Source organism: Lissotriton helveticus, chromosome 2_2 (assembly GCF_964261635.1).
Source record: "Lissotriton helveticus chromosome 2_2, aLisHel1.1, whole genome shotgun sequence".
Lineage (NCBI taxonomy): Eukaryota > Metazoa > Chordata > Amphibia > Caudata > Salamandridae > Lissotriton > Lissotriton helveticus.
This window is the reverse complement of record NC_136060.1, coordinates 519,517,553-519,537,199: the sequence shown is the minus strand read 5'-3', so window position 1 is coordinate 519,537,199 and position 19,647 is coordinate 519,517,553. Positions and strand designations below refer to the sequence as shown.

Here is a 19,647-nt window from a genome sequence, read left to right as displayed (position 1 = left end):
TTTATTTATTTATTTATGCATTTTCATATAGCGCGGACTTTACCCGAAGGCGTCAGAGCGCTTCACATTAGGCACAGAAATGAAACAAAATGAGAGACATTACAAAAGAACAGATTGCAAAAACATACGTTACTTACATAAGGTAATAGTGACAATCGTGAGCAAACAAAATACTTGAGTAAAAATTGTGAGCAACCAAAATACATGAGGTAGTGAAAAGTGCACAAGAGGAAATGAAAGTGACAAGTGTGCAGTTATAAGAGAAAACAGAGTATCATTAGAGGTCTAGTCCTGCAATAAGTGCTAGACACTCATGCTCAGGAACAAGCGTTACGTGGGCAAGGTGGCACTTGTGCAAGTATCAAAGGTAAAGACATGTGAGAGGTAGCAGCCGTGTGTTGCAAGGGCAGAGTGGTGTGTGCATGTTACAAAAGGGCACCAAACACCAGTACATGTAAAATACTGCAAAAAGGCAGACCCTCCAATCACAGGCATACACTGGGCAGGCACTTCCATGGTCATGGAAAGTAGAAATTATCAGCAGTGGGAGGTCTAATGCACCGATTGCTCCCTCATGTATGTTGGTTGCTCACTAGTGTCACTTTTGATCCATGTAACTTTGTTCGCTTTTGTATTTTGTTCCTGTGGATCAATCACTATTGATCCTCCTGTGAGGCCTCTGACGCCTGCGGGTAAAGTCCGCGCGAGAGAAAAACGCACAAATAAAAATATAAATAGATAAATAAATAAAACTGGTGAGGGTACCCCGGAGTGACGTCACGGGTGTGTGCGCTCCGGAGTGACGTCACTGCTGCTCGTGTAAAGCGCTCCGAAGCCAGACACAACGGAGGCGGCGCTGGGAGCGGGCCCGGGGCGGGACTCCGTCCGTGCGGAGCAGCTGTCAATCACCCCTGGCACTTCCGGGCCAGGCGTCCGTGCGCCGCAGCGGACGCGGCTTCCGCTTCCGGGTCAGCGCGGGCAGCGGCAGCACCGGCGGACCGCGGCCCTGGAGAGGCCTCGTGGGGACCCGAAGGGCTGCAGAGCGGCCCGGAGCAGGTACGACCCCCGGGGGGGGGCGCTCTTACCCCGGGGCGGGAGGGGCTGCCCCACCCCCCCGCCAAGACTACACCCCTTGGTACCCCCACTCATAATGGGCCCCGTGGCCCCCGCCCCCCAAACCACCCCATGATCGTTCTGCTGCATTCTCCATCCGTATACACGCCCCCAACCCCCCCCACCCCCATACTGGCTCGAACTGAGCCCCCCCCTAAAGATCCCACCCCCACACCATGGGTTCCGCTGCGTCATCCATATGCACCCTCCACCCCCAAAACACCCACTTAAAACCCCCACCCACCCTGGTGCCATTGCAACCCCCAAAGATGACAACCCATGAAACTCCCACCTTTAACAGATCAATGACACCAGCCCCCCAAGAGCTGCCACTGTACCCCCACCCTAAGAGCTGCCACTGTACCCCCACCCTAAGAGCTGCCACTGTACCCCCCCAAGAGCTGCCACTGTACCCCCACCCTGAGCTGCCACTGTACCCCCCACCCCAAGAGCTGCCACTGTACCCCCCACCCTAGGAGCTGCCACTGTACCCCCACCCTTGAAACACACCATTCCACCCCACCCATAATACCTCTTACTGTACCCCCCCCCACACACCCTAGGAGGTCGCACTGTACCCCCCACACACCCTGGTGCCATTGCACCCCCCAAAGATGACAACCCATGAAACTCCCACCTTTAACAGATCAATGACACCAGCCCCCCAAGAGCTGCCACTGTACCCCCACCCTGAGCTGCCACTGTACCCCCCACCCCAAGAGCTGCCACTGTACCCCCTCTAAGAGCTGCCACTGTACCCCCACCCCAAGAGCTGCCACTGTACCCCCCACCCTAGGAGCTGCCACTGTACCCCCACCCTTGAAACACACCATTCCACCCCACCCATAATACCTCTTACTGTACCCCCCCCCCCCACACACCCTAGGAGGTCGCACTGTACCCCCCACACACCCTGGTGCCATTGCACCCCCCAAAGATGACAACCCATGAAACTCCCACCTTTAACAGATCAATGACACCAGCCCCCCAAGAGCTGCCACTGTACCCCCACCCTAGGAGCTGCCACTGTACCCCCACCCTAAGAGCTGCCACTGTACCCCCTCTAAGAGCTGCCACTGTACCCCCACCCCAAGAGCTGCCACTGTACCCCCCACCCTAGGAGCTGCCACTGTACCCCCACCCTTGAAACACACCATTCCACCCCACCCATAATACCTCTTACTGTACCCCCCCCACACACCCTAGGAGGTCGCACTGTACCCCCCACACACCCTGGTGCCATTGCACCCCCCAAAGATGACAACCCATGAAACTCCCACCTTTAACAGATCAATGACACCAGCCCCCCAAGAGCTGCCACTGTACCCCCACCCTAGGAGCTGCCACTGTACCCCCACCCTAAGAGCTGCCACTGTACCCCCTCTAAGAGCTGCCACTGTACCCCCACCCCAAGAGCTGCCACTGTACCCCCCCAAGAGCTGCCACTGTACCCCCACCCCAAGAGCTGCCACTGTACCCCCACCCCAAGAGCTGCCACTGTACCCCCACCCCAAGAGCTGCCACTGTACCCCCACCCTAAGAGCTGCCACTGTACCCCCCACCCTAGGAGCTGCCACTGTACCCCCACCCTTGAAACACACCATTCCACCCCACCCATAATACCTCTTACTGTACCCCCCCCACACACCCTAGGAGGTCGCACTGTACCCCCCACACACCCTAGGAGAGCCCACTGTACCCCCCACCCTAGGAGGTCCCACTGTACCCCCCCTTGAAACACACCATTCCACCCCACCCATAATACCTCTTACTGTACCCCCCCCACACACACCCTAGGAGGTCCCACTGTACCCCCCACACACCCTAGGAGGTCCCACTGTACCCCCACCCATTAAGGGGTTCATTTTCCACCCCACCCACATAGACAGCATTGCACCCCCACTTTAACCAAGTCTCATCGCTCCTCCTTCTTAGATCCGTTCCACACCATCCACCCCAAGGAAGTCCTTCTGCACACCGTGACCCCTAGATGACCCCCAGGTGGCATGCTCAGGCAAGTACTTCTGAGGATAAATCCGTGCTTAGAAACCACAGCATTCAAATAAGAGTTGACTCAAGATAGCTGCACGGGGTTCTTTCTGCAAGCATGAAATGTTTCTGTCTCAGGGTGACATTTTCAATGCTTGTTTGTGCGATTTTGACTGAGAGCGCAGTCCAGTGTGCAGAGCTACAATTCCCATTCCTGTGTTTTATTGACATTCGTGAATGCAGAATTGTATTTTTGAAATAAGAAATATCAGGGCTACAACTATCAGAATGGAATAAATGAAATATGGCTGAATCAATATATGTTTTTAATATACATCCGGTGAGATCATTACTGGCTTCTAACCTACTTCCTCCTACACTAAAAAAAACAACCTCATGCGCCTGAGTACGGGTGGGGGAGGGGCACACATTTATACAGTGTATGAGATTGATATATGTGTATAAAGCCAGCATTGGCAAAGTCTCTAGGCCTCGCGTATGTGAGAGCTATTGTCTTTGGCAATGGTTTTAGCCATGTTGTACAGCAGCATGACTGCTTCTCATCATGGCTGACACTTAGCAGTGTTGCTTATAGCAGAGTGACTGAGAGGAGAGTGAATTAGAATGGGGTGGGGTAATGTACAGTGGAGTGGTGTAGAGTAGTGGCATAGAGTGGGGTCAAGTGTCAACGAGTGACGTAGATTGGACTGGCATAGAGTGGATTGGAGTAGAGTGCGGTGGAGTGAGATGGAGTAAACTGGTGTAGAGTGGCTTTATATGGAGAAGTGTACAACGGCATTGTGTGGAGTAGTGTAGAAAGAAGTGGCATAAACTGGAGTTGGCTGCATGGAGGGGTACAGTTATGGGTGTAAGTAATTAGAGTGTCAATAGAAACGGCAGCCAGGGTAAAACCCACATAAGAAAGAACCTGTATGCTTGTGTTAAAAGTAGGAAAGCACAATGTGCATCAAGGAATGATGCGAAACACTTACAATTTTATATATAGTGAGTAATGAAAAGATAAGGAAGAAGGAAGACGAGGAAGAACACATGTACTTGGTGAATGCTCAAGGTAGAAGCGAACACAAGAAAGGAAGGCAAGCCTACAGGAGCTAAACATTCAAAAGATTGCGAATGACAATGACACGGAAAACAACTCACGCTAGGCTGTGGGCAGGTTGTAAGCCCACTGAATTGTAAACCATACATTTTGTAGAACTTGTGTAGGCAAGACCTAAAATGGGTAAGGAGGAAGGCCACAGTATGGAGACTGACTATGAAAACAAACACACTTTTGTACTTTCATGGCAGTCCACAGAGTAGGAAGGCGTGTAATGTGGTTTCTGGCCCCTTCTGCACTCAGTAACTTAACATGTTCCATTCCTGAGTGGAAATGTATGACTGCTTGTCCAGTTAAATGACCATACGTGTGAAAAGTGTAAAAACTCCTTAAACAATGCTGACGGTTACTAGAAAGCAGTGGCAGGAATTCTTGTGAGCAAGTCATTGTGAATACTGTGTATTGCTTCACGCGCTGTTGCACTGTTGAATAGGGTTTAAGATGGTAGGACAATTGTTCTACCTTCACATGCATGCAGATATAGTTTACTCTTGCACACCACTCCCACAAACTCTAGCAGCTTAGTCACCCCTAACAAACATACACTGTTCAGTAGTCACACCTTCCTAAATAAGCAACATGCGAGTTGTACATATACACACACAACTCCACATATACATACACTTCCATAGGCCTGGTCACAGACAAACCCGATTAGCCAACCCCTCCTACACATGACAGTCTAAATACATAGATACATCCCCACAGCAGATACCGTCCATCCACCACTGCATCCACCGTCCATCCACCACTGCATATACCGTCCGTCCACCACTGCATACACCGTCCATCCACCACTGCATATACCGTCCGTCCACCACTGCATATACCGTCCGTCCACCACTGCATCCACCGTCCATCCACCACTGCATATACCGTCCGTCCACCACTGCATCCACCGTCCATCCACCACTGCATATACCGTCCGTCCACCACTGCATATACCGTCCGTCCACCACTGCATCCACCGTCCATCCACCACTGCATATACCGTCCGTCCACCACTGCATACACCGTCCATCCACCACTGCATATACCGTCCGTCCACCACTGCATATACCGTCCGTCCACCACTGCATACACCGTCCATCCACCACTGCATATACCGTCCGTCCACCACTGCATCCACCGTCCATCCACCACTGCATCCACCGTCCATCCACCACTGCATACACCGTCCATCCACCACTGCATACACATCTGTCCAAAACCCACATCAGGCTACTACCACACCCACACATTTTATAAACTGCACCAATTTTGTACTATTAGAATAACTTAGAGAAGCAATATCATCTCATTTAAATAACATATTAACCCAGCGAACGTTCTAACATAAAATTGATATCACTTGAAGGACATATATAGTTTTGTAGTTAGTATAGAAGTCGCCGGGAGGGAGTGGACGGGGAAGTGTGAGGAAACGATTGAAGGTTGGAGGATATTGAAGGTTAAACTCCTTGGCAAGATGACTTCTTGATCATATCTTCTGTGACCTGAATGGAAAACCCAGCAAGGTGATCGAAGGCATCTGTCCTTGCAAGTTTAGTAAATAAGTATGATTTATCTGCGAAATACTGGCAATTTTAGTGCAAGAAGCACTGTATCAAATCAGTCTGTTATAAGGGAGATTAACACTTCGGTGCGACACAATTAAGTGCAGAAGTGCTTGTACTGCAACCAATGATCCAGTCTTTGTGTTTCAGTTTAAAAATCCTGCGATATTCGAGCCAGGGAGCATACGTTAGTGGCGCGTTTACTCTCCTGGCACCAAGGGGTCTTTTGTTTGTAGTCACTTTCTTCCATGGGTTTAAGTCTCGAAGAGATCAGTGCCAGGGTAAGACGTTTTGCAGCCTCCTTAATTGGGAGACCCCCCCCAGTCCCCAATTCATCCATTCATCCTCCCAAGGTCATATCAGTGTACATGCCGACCTTGGGAAGCTGAGTGGGTGCAGGGCTGGCTCTCATCATGTCCACATCAAGGGTCTCCGGCTGTAGCCTTGCTGCATAACATTTTAACACTGGAAAACATACGGCCAGATTCATCAAAGGAAAATCGGCTCGCAAAGGGCCAGATTCTGAGAATCCGGCCCTTTGCGAGCGCTATTTTTGCATTTGGGATTCATCATCCCAAATGCAAAAATCGCAATTACAGAAATCGCTTAATTGCGAAGAATCGCATTTAAGTAATCTCAATTAGAGATTCCTTAAATGCTATTCATGAACCTTTTTAAAATTGCGAATTCGCAATATGGGGCCGCTATTTACCGTGAAGTGTAACTTCGTGGTAAATAGCGAAAACTTAGAAAAATGCACGTTAGTGCATTTTTCTAAGTTGTATGTTACACACACACATGTCCTTTGGACATGTGTGTGCGCAACACCTGTGTACATTTGCATTTCAGGGGTGCTACAGGGTGTCCAAAGGACACCCTGGCACCCTTGAAATCGCTTCCTTATTTGCAATTCGCTAATTGCTAATTGCAAAGTCATTCCTTATTTGCGATTAGCAATTAGAGAATCGCAAATAAGGAAGCAGTAGAAATCGCATTTAATTGTGCGATTTCTACATGAATCACGTTTTGCGAGTCTTTAATAGCGATTCCTTAATAATCGCTATTAAGGACTCGCAAATCGGGACATTGATGAATCTGGGGATAGTTAGGGGAAGATGGTGATTACCCCCAAACGGATGTGCTGTTTGTTTTTGGCTTCCGTAGTGTGGATTCTACTTGTGGCTTGGGGCTGAGCCCGATATCCCTGTGACATCCAGAGCGCAGTGTCTACATTTCTCATTCTTTTCGTTCCTGGTGTGTCTCAGGAGGGTACTTCTCATCAATCTGGTGTCTGAAAGGAAAGCCGGATCAGGGAGGAGGCTGCCCGCTAGAAAAGGTGCGTCAACGTGGCCAAGCACCAGGCGCCTGAGCTTGAGGCAGCAGTGGCCCCGTTCAGACACTCCTCTCCAAAACAGCACCTCTGGGGAGGGCGCCCATAGTGCCCAAGGTTAAGAGGGAGTTCAACAGCTTAGAGGATCCCCAGCAGCAGGGGCAACAGATGGGTTAGCAGAGAAACTCACACTAGCCCCAGCCACTGGAAGAAACTCAACTCGAGCAGTAACTGGTGCAGGACAGGGATAAGCCATGGTAAACCTGTTTGACATGGGACATAAGGAGAACTTTTGGTAAACTGACTAATTTGCTGTCAGCAAAAACCTTGCAGCTTTCTTTGGTCCAAAAAGTGCTAGGCCACAAGAAATAACAGTTCCACTGAGATATACCATGCTGGCTGGTCCAATCACTGGCCAATGTGCTAGGCCACAAGAAATAACGGTTCCACTGAGATATACCATGCTGGCTGGTCCAATCACTGGCCAATGCGCCGCTCGTGCTATTCCAGCATCAAGTACGGCTGCAATAAATGCTAGCATCTCTGACGCCCCTTTTGATCATCTTGCTGCTTGTGCTGCTGATATCTTAGTAATCCGATTATTACAAATATGTTTGTAGACACGCGCTCCTTTGGGGAACCTTGAGAGAATATGCTGCCTTTCCCTGCTTTGGGTCCTGAATTTCAACTGAGAACCAAAGCAACAATATTTTGGAACTTAAAATTGCACAGCCATCAAGAGGCTCATTGTGCGGTAATGCATATTATAAGTTCTCGCCTAGCCGCAGGTAGGGCTAGAGTGGTGATGGCTTCTTCCATTTAAAGCCAAAGCATGCGTGGTAAGTGGGCGCCGTCTGGCTGCCCTACAGGACCATGGGGATTGTGGTCTCTTAGACTATTTTTAAAACTGACGCATACGCGGTAGGAGGGCAGCATCTGCCTGCCCCATGGGACCACGAGGTTTGGGGTCCCTTAATCTATTGTTGAGACCTAGTTGCGCAGCCTGCTGAGATACTTCATTGTGGAAATGGTCTGCGGCGAAAAGGCTGCTTCTTCCATCAAAAAATGGTCAAATTCTAAGGCCATGAGCGGTCCTATGTGTTGGAGAGCGGGCCTGACCCTCAAATTTCTTGCGCGTTTAAGACCCATGGTATTAGATACTCAGTATCCGCAGATGACATATCCTACTTTACTCATCTTTGCAACAGCACCCCATGGTGCATCTTATGTCAACATAAGGGCCATACGCTAAGGGAAGAGGTCTGTGGTTGGTGTATTCTTTTACTCAATAGCGAATATGTGTATCGTATGGCTCAAGCCTGGAGAGAATTACTGCATCATCCGTGCTATTTCAGGATCGTGGGGGGATCACTTTATTGGCACCTGAAGGAAAGGCCCTTTGACGTATTCAGACAGTGTGTACCTATTCCTCCTTACTCGGTGTCGGGGTTTTCTCTGGGTCGCAGGTACACCCATGGTGTGTCCTCGTACTACCGTACGCCCATTCATCAAAGGGTGGATCCTTCCTCACTCGCATTGTCTTTGGGAATTCAGCAGCCCAAAGATATCCCATCATTTAACCCAAGGATGTTGGTGCAAAGTCTGCACACGCATATCAATCTAGCCATAAAGGCCCTCAAGGCTGCCAGTGGAATGAGTGGGCCTGCCGGGATGATCCTCTTGAAGCCGAAAAGGCATTTGACAGGGTCTCCTGGAGATCCCTGTGGGCTGTAATGACAGTCAAGGGCTTTAGCTCTCTTTTATTAATTTGTACCAAAGCTCTATAAACCTCTCTCTCTCGGTTCAAGTTCTTTGCAATGGCAGGGGGTCACTCAGATGCTATTCATATTAATCAGGGCACCAGATTGGATTTCCCCTTGTCCCCGCAGCTTTTTGCCCTTTACCTGGAGCCTTGCATTCAGGTTTTAGGATTCTCAGTATCCATTCCTCCCTCACGACTGCATAAGTTTGACGTTAAACTACTGACGTATGCAGACGATACAGCCAAAATGAAATCATCTCTTGCTTTTGCTCTCCCAGCAATTGAACATGCTGCCCTATGGTATGGGCAAGTTTGGGGTATACGCAAAATATCGAAAAGACTAAGCATGCTAGCAGATAATTCTGACGCCTAATTGGTCACATCTGTCTATTTTTGGGTGTGCAAATCTTTATTAATATGGATAACATTGTAAGTCTCAATTATGACGTCCTCTACTGGAACTCACTTGCAATACTTAGAAAGTGGGATAGCTTACATCTGGCCCTAATGGGTAGATGTAATATTATTCAAATGGTCAGTATGCATCGCTATCTATATTTGTTTAGGTCCATCCCATCTTTTCTCCCAAAAAGTTATTTCAAAAGCGTTGCGTCAAGCTGGAAAAAAAATGATATGGTAGTATTAAAAAAAATACGATGAGCCATGCTCCATTTGCAACTTCACTATAGTCAGGGAGGTATGGCGTGCCCGTCACTCGGTCTATACTATATTTTTTCTTTTATTTTGAGAGTTTCCGCTGTCATTGGCCCACACAACTGGCATTTGGCAGGTGTGTTTCCAGATTATCAGATCTTTAGTCACGTTAACCTGCCTGAGAAAGGTTTGATAGACACGGCTTACTTCAAACACACAAGATTTAGCACAATTCAGGTTTATCAAAACATTTGGCAGGTAATTTTGGACTCCTGGCATATTTCAAGATTGCATCAATACATTTTACTGATCTATAACCCAGATTTCCTTATGCTTGTGCACTCCGTCTACCGGGATTGGTGGTGCGATCTATAATTTCAGGTCAATTGTATAAAGATTGTACTATACACTCAATCGAGGTGTTACAAAATGATTATGAGATTCTTAACCAGAGATTTTTTAGATACTTGTAGTAGAGGGATTTTGACTTATACCTTCCAAGTATTGAGATAGATTTGACACATAAAGAACCCTTAGAAGTTCTTATTAAGGTGCCTAGTTGTGGTTTTATTTGAATGTTTTATCAAATTTTGTTGAATAACAAGAACCAGGAGTATAATTCTGACCAGCTGGCTAATAAATAGCAAATTAATCTGGGGCACAGAAGTTTCTCCTGAGAATATTGCACAGAGCAATCGGCTTGCACAAACTGTTCTTATTGTTTCAGGGCTTAAGTTCCACTCCTGTAAAATTCCATACTGTTTATACTATACACCATAGAGTTTGTATAAATGGGTCCGCGTTGTTTTGTTGTCCGAGCTTAGAACAAGACACCACTCATGTATTTGCTTTTTGTCCTAGTATTATGCCTTACTGGATCAAAGTGTTTAACCTACTTAACAGCTTGTTGAAGGTGAATATTTGTTTGTACTCAAGGCTGTGCTGGGCTCTTCGCCCGGCACACCCCACCATTTGACAGCAGTATCTTTTTCTTGCTGTTACTGTGGTGAAGCTGGGCGAAGCAAGTGCCTGGCTACCGAGGGAAACTCCAGGCTACATGCAAGTAAGGGCAGGAATTTGTTTCCCTCTGTGGTCTAGAATTTGCTCTACTTTGCCAGGAACCTCAATGGTGGAGGCTAAAACTCCCCTCTCCCTCCTGCCCCCTGGAATGTTTGATCATGTTAATTCCTTGTTATAAGAAGTGGATACTCCTGAATGTTTTTTTTAGTTGCGGTTGTCTATTAATAACTTTGGGTGTTTACTAATGGTAATATCACAAGCATGGCCTTTTGACAAAGTGTCTTTTGCTGTTGTTTTTTTATCTTTATTTTGTTTATGATGTGAAAGTTATGTATTTTTTTAATACTTTTCTCATAAAAAGAAAAAAAGATATCAATATACATACCACTATTAGTATTTATGTAAGTGGCCCTGGAAGTATTTTCCAGAATGAATAATGTAGTTGTAGAATCTACAAGAAAAGGAACCAGGAGCTTAGTTAGGTCCGGCGCACTTGCTCCCTGCTTGGATAGTCTGTTAATAAACAAAGGTGTGCAGTTCCAGATGTTTTGACAAGAAGAAAGGGGGTAGTAGTGTTCCAGACTAGGGGAATATGCTCCAATAGGAGCAAGTGCCCTCATACACCTGAAAGGTGTCATGCTCCATCACTGGGCTAGCTCCTCGTTGGGCGGGTGCTGCAAAGCCCGACGGGCACCCATTAGGGGATTCTTTGCCGGAGATATTTTTTAAGGTTTGTGAAGAAGTGGGGGGGGGGGGGTGCGATATTATAGTGTGTGTCGAGTGCTGTTCAAAAAGTGGATTAAAATATGACTAATGATGTACCTTGTCAAAGATCCCACCTAGGAAGCAGAGCCGGGGTAGGTCTCGGGGCAGACTCTGCATCGCGTCTGAGGCACTAATAGGCACTTCGTTCTGCTATCACCTCCTGGGGTATGATCTAGCTCCACTGAGGGTTACTACCCTGGCCAAGGTAACGTTTTCACTTTGTGACCTGACATATGACTGATTACTTTACCACATGGCACCTATTACTGAATCTAGTCATTAAGTAGCGTAGGTTACTATTAGTTTTGTTAGGTCCTGAAGAATTAACATTTGATCGGTTTGGACAGGCATAGACAAGAAACATGTTGACCATATTTTAATCAATCACTTACTTTGCTCATTAGCACCATTGCATCCTACATAAGCACCACATTTTTAACTAGGGTAGTGAGTCCAATCAATAAAAAATTGGACACGGTACATCACTAGACCAATTTCAACCTACTTTTTAAACACCATTGTACACACACTATAATAGCCCACTGTTGGAAAACGAGGCATCATCTGTGAGGCCGGCACAAATAACATGACTACATTTGTCCTTCACTGGGAACCAAACACCCTAGAGCAGCGCCTGACTCTCAGAGGGTAGCGTTGCAGAGCAGTCTGAGGCTTACTCAAGGGAGGTGGTGTGGGCTACTAATCGCCATGTGCAGGTGCGCAGCAATAACACTCAATAATTGATTGTCCAGTCTGTACTTGGCTTTATAAAAGAGTACAGTTATTAAACACACACACCACTCAATACTATACACCAATTTACAAATATACCTAAGCTGTTGGAATTACTTTGTGACATTGCGAAACATCTCCACCCCTTCCGTAAGGGGGGTGGGGTCTAGTACCACCACTCCCAGGTATGCACATCATCTTGCCCCTAATGCAGTGAATTGGTCTTAACCCGGAGCGAGGGCCCTGCGCACTGGTATCATCCCAGTGGCGACCACCCCATTATCTCAACAAGCATTTAAAATAGGTAACCCTGCCTTGGTAACACACAACCCCGACTGAGCATTTCCTACTGACCATGAAGTATACACCACTACATCTTAAGTGCTCGCAGTCTGGGTTCTTCATCTAAGCGCAGCAGCAGCAAGAATACATGTTCAGGCATCACTTTAGAATGATAGTACTCATTACATTTGTGGATCATTAGAATTTATTGCAATTCCAGCCCCTAAAGGTATCACAGATGAAATCACAGGATTATGCATATACAGCCAGACACCCAAGCAGGAATGGCTGGCAACAGAACCCCACTTTGCTTATGACATCACCTTACACAGGTACTTCACCTTACACATGTGACCTTCAGTCCCTCTAAAAGAAATAACCATAGTAAATGCATTTATGGTGCAATTACACCTCTTCACCTCCAGGGGATGCTCTTCTCCAGACATCCCCAACTCAGCCCTTCAGTCCTTGATGCACTTCTCCATACACCTTCAGCTGTAGAACACAATTTGCAGCATAGAAGGTGTTAAATGCTGGCTGAGCCGTTGAGGGGTTATTCTTTTCAAGTCCCCATGTGACTTAGGGAGGGACTTCTCTTAGTGCTGGGGGAGACTGTGCTTCTCCAGCAGCTCCCCCCAGCACCTTTGCACTCACTTGGTGGTGACCCCGTTCTCCAGGGGCTACCACAAACAGAGAAAACGCTGCTTTCCCTTGCAGGCCAGTCGGGGCCTGCAAGACATTATGAGGCGCTTCTGCCATTTTCTTGAATATTGGATGAGCTGCTCTCCCGCTGTGCCGGGAAGAGCCGCGCTTGTGGTGCTGGCGGTCCTCCGCCGCGTTCTCGCCTCGGTGGTGGGCCTGGTCCCGGCCAGGCCCCCGCTCTCTTCCTGGTGGGGGTACCGGTCCCACTCGGGCAACCCTTGCATCCCCACACGTTGGAGGGCAGACTGGGGAGCTGCCCCCGCTGACTCCCCAGTCGCCAGCACATTCCTGTACTGCCGCGGGAGCCGGCCGCGTAGGTCTGGCCTGCCTGCTCCGGCGGGCAGATGCCCCGGACTGCTCCGGTCCTCAGGGGAGTGCGGTTGAACTCCCCCGGCCGCCTCCTTTCCCACGGGGCCCGGAGATGGAGTCCCGGACCCCCGGGTATCTTCGAGGGGGGGCACTATGGCGCTCCCCTCCCTCCGGAGTCTTCGGGGGCCTGTGTGGGGTCCTGGCGCCCGATCTGCCATCTTCACGGGGAGCGCGACGGCGCTCCCCGACTGGTCTGGCACCCTCTTCGGGGCCCGGGGATGGGGTCCTGAGCCCCTTTGGCATATTTTCACAGGGTGCGCAACGGTGCACCCCTACTTTGGCGGGGCCCGGAGTTGGAATCCCAGGTACCTCCCCCTCACACATCTTCACGGGGAGCGAAACGGCGCTCCCCGGCTTCACATCCGGCGGGGGCCAGGGTGGGCTCCTGGCACCCTGCGAGGGTATACTCACTGGGTGCGCGACGGCGCACCCCGACTTCACTTCAGGCCTGGAGTTGGGATCCCGGGCCCCCAGCGACCTCTCCCCGGGGGCGCGACAGTGCCCCCTTCTTTTACTTCTCGTTGGAGGCAGCATCAGGATCTGACCCACCCCGGGGGCATATCATGGATCGGCTGCGGAACCCCACACGCTTCATCGTCGGTCCCTCCAGAGGACAACGGTTGCATACCTTCTGGGGGGCGTATCTTGGCCACCAGGAGTTCAATGTTGATGATCTTGGCCTCTTCTTGCTCCTGGTGGCGCTCCCCAGCCACTGGGAGCACTCTCATTCGCCCTCTGGGTCTCACAGAGGGGTGATTCAGCAGGGAGCTGTTTTCACTGGCTCCCTCCGCCAGCCTTTCGCCTGGCTCTCCTCCTGCACCTCTCTCCTGCTTGCGCAGAGACCACGCCCCAGAGAGAGCATCTCTTCCTGTGCAAGCACTTTAAAAAAGTTGAGTAGGGGGCTGGCAGGAAGTCTGTTTGTCCTATCAAACCGCGACACATCGCTTTACTGCCCCTGCTCCCTCCTTCCTGCCCAGCCTCTGGGTTTGTTCAAAATGGCGTCGTCCAGGGTCTCTGAAAAAGCCCCTTCCCCCATCTCTGCCTTCCCTCCTTGGTGCAGCCTGGTGCCTGGCACCCAGTGATAGCTGCTGATGGATGAGCCTGTAGCCCCACCCTTCTTCTCTTCGTGGAGAGGAGGCCTTACCATGTGGAAGAAAGATTATCAATCCATCCTGCTGAGGTCAGCCCTCAGCCAGGTCCTGGTTATGACTGACTCAGAGAAATGTGACACTTCTGGATGACCCAAAAGCAGTACAAATATGACTTTGGACTCTGCAGAATACTCCTTCACACATCTGTTACAGTGGACTTTAGTGCATGTCTTGAATCTGTAGGCTTTGTGGAAGTTACTCTAGCCATGGGCTCCACACCCCCATAGGGGAATAGTGAAGTGAAAAACACAGTAAAACACACTGACTTTCCCTGGCATGTTCCTTCCCAGTGTATAAAGCCTATCCCATGTCACCACCCAATTCTTCATAAGTCCTGCCACACCATTCACTTTGTAGCTACTCCTGGACTGCGCACGCTAGGAATCTCCCCTGCGCTGCCCTTACACGTGTGCACACGGATGTACAACTGTGTCTACATGTAACCAGCACGGTGCCCCATACTTCAGCTGCTGCGCAGTGGCCTGGTCAAGCCAGGGGGATACCAGTAAAATCCCCATGCAGTCTCTTTCATCCTGAGTTCACTGTGGGTGAGTCCCAACTTATGAGGCTCCCCCACAGTAAAAGCTCAACAATTAGGTGCTAAAAAAGCAAGAAATCCAGCTGGCCCATAGTGTCAGAACCACCTTCTAACAGCCACACACTCCTACTACATCAAATGGCTTTTTAAAGATCTCCAGCAAAGAGCCCCCTAGTAGGTGGTCGTTGGGCATTGCAACGCTGGCCCTACGAGCAGCTAGTCCAGTGATGAAGCATGACACCTTTGGGGGTGTGAAGACACTTGCTCCTATTGGAGCATACTCCCCTAATCTGGAACACTACTATCCCCTTTCTTCTTTTTAAAACCTGAGGAACTGCGCTCCGTTGTTTATTAATAGACTAATGCCGTTGTAGGAATTTACACCACAGGAAAGACATTGCTGTTTGTTGTACATCACTGTCAAAGTCTACAATGGTTTCTGACCTTTTTATTTTATTACCATAGTGTTCCTGAAACATTTCAGGTTCTACAAATGCCATGTTGTTTGTTACTGTGGTGTGGTGCAACGCAGGCAGCAAAGGCCTACAGTTTAGTGAGGAGCTGAAACTATTACGTAATCCGTGTAGACAAGCAGAAAGGAAGTGGCGAAGACTCTATCTAGACTCAGATAAGAGATTGCTGAAGCTAGTACAGGCTAAATATAAAGGGGCCATTGCCAAATCAAAAGCTCTTTTCTATGCCACCTCCATACTTCAATCACTGAACAGCCAAAAACTCTCTTCAACATCATAAGAGACCTTTCCAACCCGAACTGTATGAGCAATAGGGTGGTCGCAACACAAAAACTTTGCGATGAAATCGCCATCTTCTTTGAAGAAAAGATTGCCAAAATTTTCGGGGGCTGGTCCGGGGTAAGGCCAACAGTCAGGATGCACTACTCCAGACTGCCGAGGAGGAACCATGGGTGTATCATCCATTGAGAAATTTCAACCTCTTACTGAAGAGCTTTTTAACAGCCTCTCTCTCAGTGTGTCCTCTGGCTTCCCCTTGGAACCCCTTCCTCATAAGATCTGGAAGGAGTATGGACCAGAGCTATTTCCCTGGATGCGACTGATTTGCTGCCAGTCCCTGGAGGAAGGAGTAGTGCCGGAGGTATGGAAGCAGGCAACGGTAACTCCCCTACTCAAGAAACCCTGGCTGGACCCAACTATCCCAGCCCACTTTAGGGCCATATCTCTCCTGCCCTACCCTATAAAAATCCTGGAGAAGGCGGTTAGCAGCTCCTTGTCAAGCTATCTTGAAGATAACCGTTTACTGTACAGGGATCAGTTTGGGTTCCGCCCAGGTCATGGGACAGAAACTGCGCTGGCAACCATGCTGGACACACTGCGAATGCGAGCCGACAATGGCAACTCATCCGTGCTAGTGCTATTGGATATGTCGGCCGCATTCGACACGGTTAGCCACGCAGTTCTGTTATGCAGACTGGAGAAACTGGGTGTGAAAGGCAAAGCTTTGAAATGGCTACAATCGTATCTGTCAGATAGACAACAGGTAGTGACCATGACTCCATATGCCTCCCCCAAGTCCCTGGTTCATCATGGAGTGACACAGGGTTCGTCGATCAGCCCTATCCTGTTTAACATATACCTGCGGCCCCTGATCCCTATTATAAAATCCTATGGGATCGACCTGATCAATTATACCGACGACACCCAATTGGTGTTTTCCCTAGAAGGGAAACATGCGGGGTCTATGGACACCTTTCAGGATTGCATGTGTCGGGTCTCCGGCTGGCTCAATGCAAACTCTGCAATTTAACGAGGGGAAAACGGAGTTAGTCTACTGCTCAACGGCTAAATTGAATCAGCAAATACCGTGCGAGCTCAGGTTTTCCACGGGGACCGATTTTTGTGTCCCAGTTAAAACAGTGCGTAATTTGGGAGTACTGTTTGATGATAATCTTCAAATGGTATCGCAAACCAATAGAACAATCGGCGTATGCTTTGCCCTGCTAAAAGCACTTAGACTGATTCTCCCTCTCCTACCCAATGAGTCTAGACCCCTTGTGGTAAGGAGCATAATCTTGTGCAGACTGGATTACTGTAACTCCCTAAATTTAGGTGCCCCATTATACATTCTGCAGGGGCTACAAAGAGTCCAGTCTCTAGCGGCTAAGCTGGCACTCAACAGACCACGCAGTTCCTCCACCACAATGGCTCTGAGAGATCTCCATTGGCTGCCGATAAGGGACAGAGTTACCTTTAAATCAATGTGCATTGTCTATAGAGCACTGCACAGTATGGGCCCCTTATCAATGCAGGAAAGATTCACATGGTACAAGCCCACTAGGCTTCTCCGCTCCTCCAGTGCGAGTCTGCAAACAACTACAAGATTCAAGAAATCCAGGATGGGAGGCTGGGCTTTCAGTACAGTAACGTCCCGTTTGTGGAATGAGCTGCCCCAGAACATCAGGCAAGCCAAATCTCAGAAAGAGTCTAAAGACCTGGCTATTCGCTAAAATCTGAGACTCCTGTGCCCCATAGTCAGCCCTGCTTTCTGGCAGTCTGCGCTATATGAGTGCAATATACAATACAATACAATACAGTTCACACTCGCTCTCATGGGTATTTATAGCACATGGTCCTGGTGTTTTCTGAGGCCACTCTACTTGAGATGAGACTCGAGGATTGGGGTATCAACTGCCCCAGAGCGAGGCACACTTCTGAATCCTGATTTCTTTGCAGAAAGTCAGTAAAAACTGCCATTACTTTTGGCACTATTGTGCATCAGACACCCAACGCTAGGAAACCCTTGGAGGTGATAATGCACTTTACAAATACACATAACGTTAACAGCACTGGTTCGTGTACGGAATCTGGTCAGAGGCAATGCTTTCGAAATGCTTGGGTAGTAGACATAAGTAGGTTTCATGGGATACTGTGAGGAGGCTTATTGAAGACCAAAATTACTGTTGGTGAGACATTTTCTATGCAAATCGGTCTCCCAGCGGTATGGTGCCTGCTTTTATTTAGAAAATAAGAATTACCATGAAATTCTGTAATATGGAATTTTATAAACTTTAGGTAAAGTCTGCAGCGGACTCGTTACTGCTCACAGCAGAGGTGCGTGCAAACCTCCTATGATGGGTCTGATAACCTGGCCGAGCACCCAGCAAAACTGCCTTCTGAACCCACATCCCCTTTTATGCCTAATCTGACTGGCTTGACAAAACAAGAAAAGCTTAATTAAAAAAGGTACATTCAGTCATGTTTTATGCTTATCGTCTAGCAAGTCGAAAGACCTTTTGTCGCGTATGCCAAGAATCTAAAGTGTGCTTTGTGCCCACACACTTGTGCTATTTATTTTTTTCATTAAGTTTGATATAGTGTGAACACGACCCTTGCGAGTGTCAAAGCGCGTTTCAAACACTCATGAAAAGAAGAAACGAGTAAGGCAAACGGCAACAAAATCAAGAATGGTACAGGATGAAGGAGCTCCTAAAGTGCTGAAAGAGACCCCTCGAGATCCAGGCCCACAAATTAACAAAACCAAATTATAACACGCAAGTGATGAACATGGGTCTCATAACACGCGAGTGATAAACATGGGTACCATAACACGCGAGTGATAAACATGGGTACCATAACACGAGAGTGATAAACCTGGGTACCATAACACGCGAGTGATAAACATAAACATGGGTACCATAACACGCGAGTGATAAACCTGGGTATCATAACACACGAGTGAAACAGGGGTATCATAACACGCGAGTGATAAATATGGGTACCATAACAAGCGAGTGATAAACATGGGTACCATAACATGCCAGTGATAAACATGAGTACCATAACAAGCGAGTGATAAACATGAGTACCATAACAAGCGAGTGATAAACATGGGTACCATAACAAGCGAGTGATAAACATGGGTACCATAACAAGCGAGTGATAAACATGGGTACCATAACAAGCGAGTGATAAACATGGGTCTCATAACACGCGAGTGATAAACATGGGTACCACAACAAGCGAGTGATAAACATGGGTACCATAACAAGCGAGTGATAAACATGGGTCTCATAACACGCGAGTGATAAACATAAACATGGGTACCATAACAAGCGAGTGATAAACATGGGTACCATAACAAGCGAGTGATAAACATGGGTACCATAACAAGCGAGTGATAAACATGGGTCTCATAACACGCGAGTGATAAACATGGGTACCATAACAAGCGAGTGATAAACATAAACATGGGTACCATAACAAGCGAGTGATAAACATGGGTCTCATAACACGCGAGTGATAAACATGGGTACCATAACAAGCGAGTGATAAACATGGGTCTCATAACACGCGAGTGATAAACATGGGTACCATAACAAGCGAGTGATAAACATAAACATGGGTCTCATAACACACGAGTTATAAACATGGGTACCATAACAAGCGAGTGATAAACATGGGTACCATAACAAGCGAGTGATAAACATGGGTACCATAACAAGCGAGTGATAAACATGGGTCTCATAACACGCGAGTGATAAACATGGGTCTCATAACACGCGAGTGATAAACATGGGTACCATAACAAG

At 48.3% G+C, this 19,647-nt stretch overlaps 1 protein-coding gene across 4 annotated transcripts in view; it reads left to right on the top strand.

The window, feature by feature from the left end:
• Window positions 1–927: 927 nt before the first annotated feature.
• LOC144821614 (uncharacterized) overlaps window positions 928–19,647 on the top strand; it is a 38,693-nt gene continuing 19,973 nt past the window's right edge. For 3 of the 4 annotated variants that reach the window (XR_013608395.1, XM_078678853.1, XM_078678851.1), the window contains exons 1-2: window positions 928–1,056; window positions 3,049–3,127. The gene's annotated coding sequence lies outside the window, so the exon portion shown is untranslated. The remainder of the gene's footprint in view (window positions 1,057–3,048; window positions 3,128–19,647) is intronic. The other variant, XM_078678852.1, reaches the window with a different exon arrangement.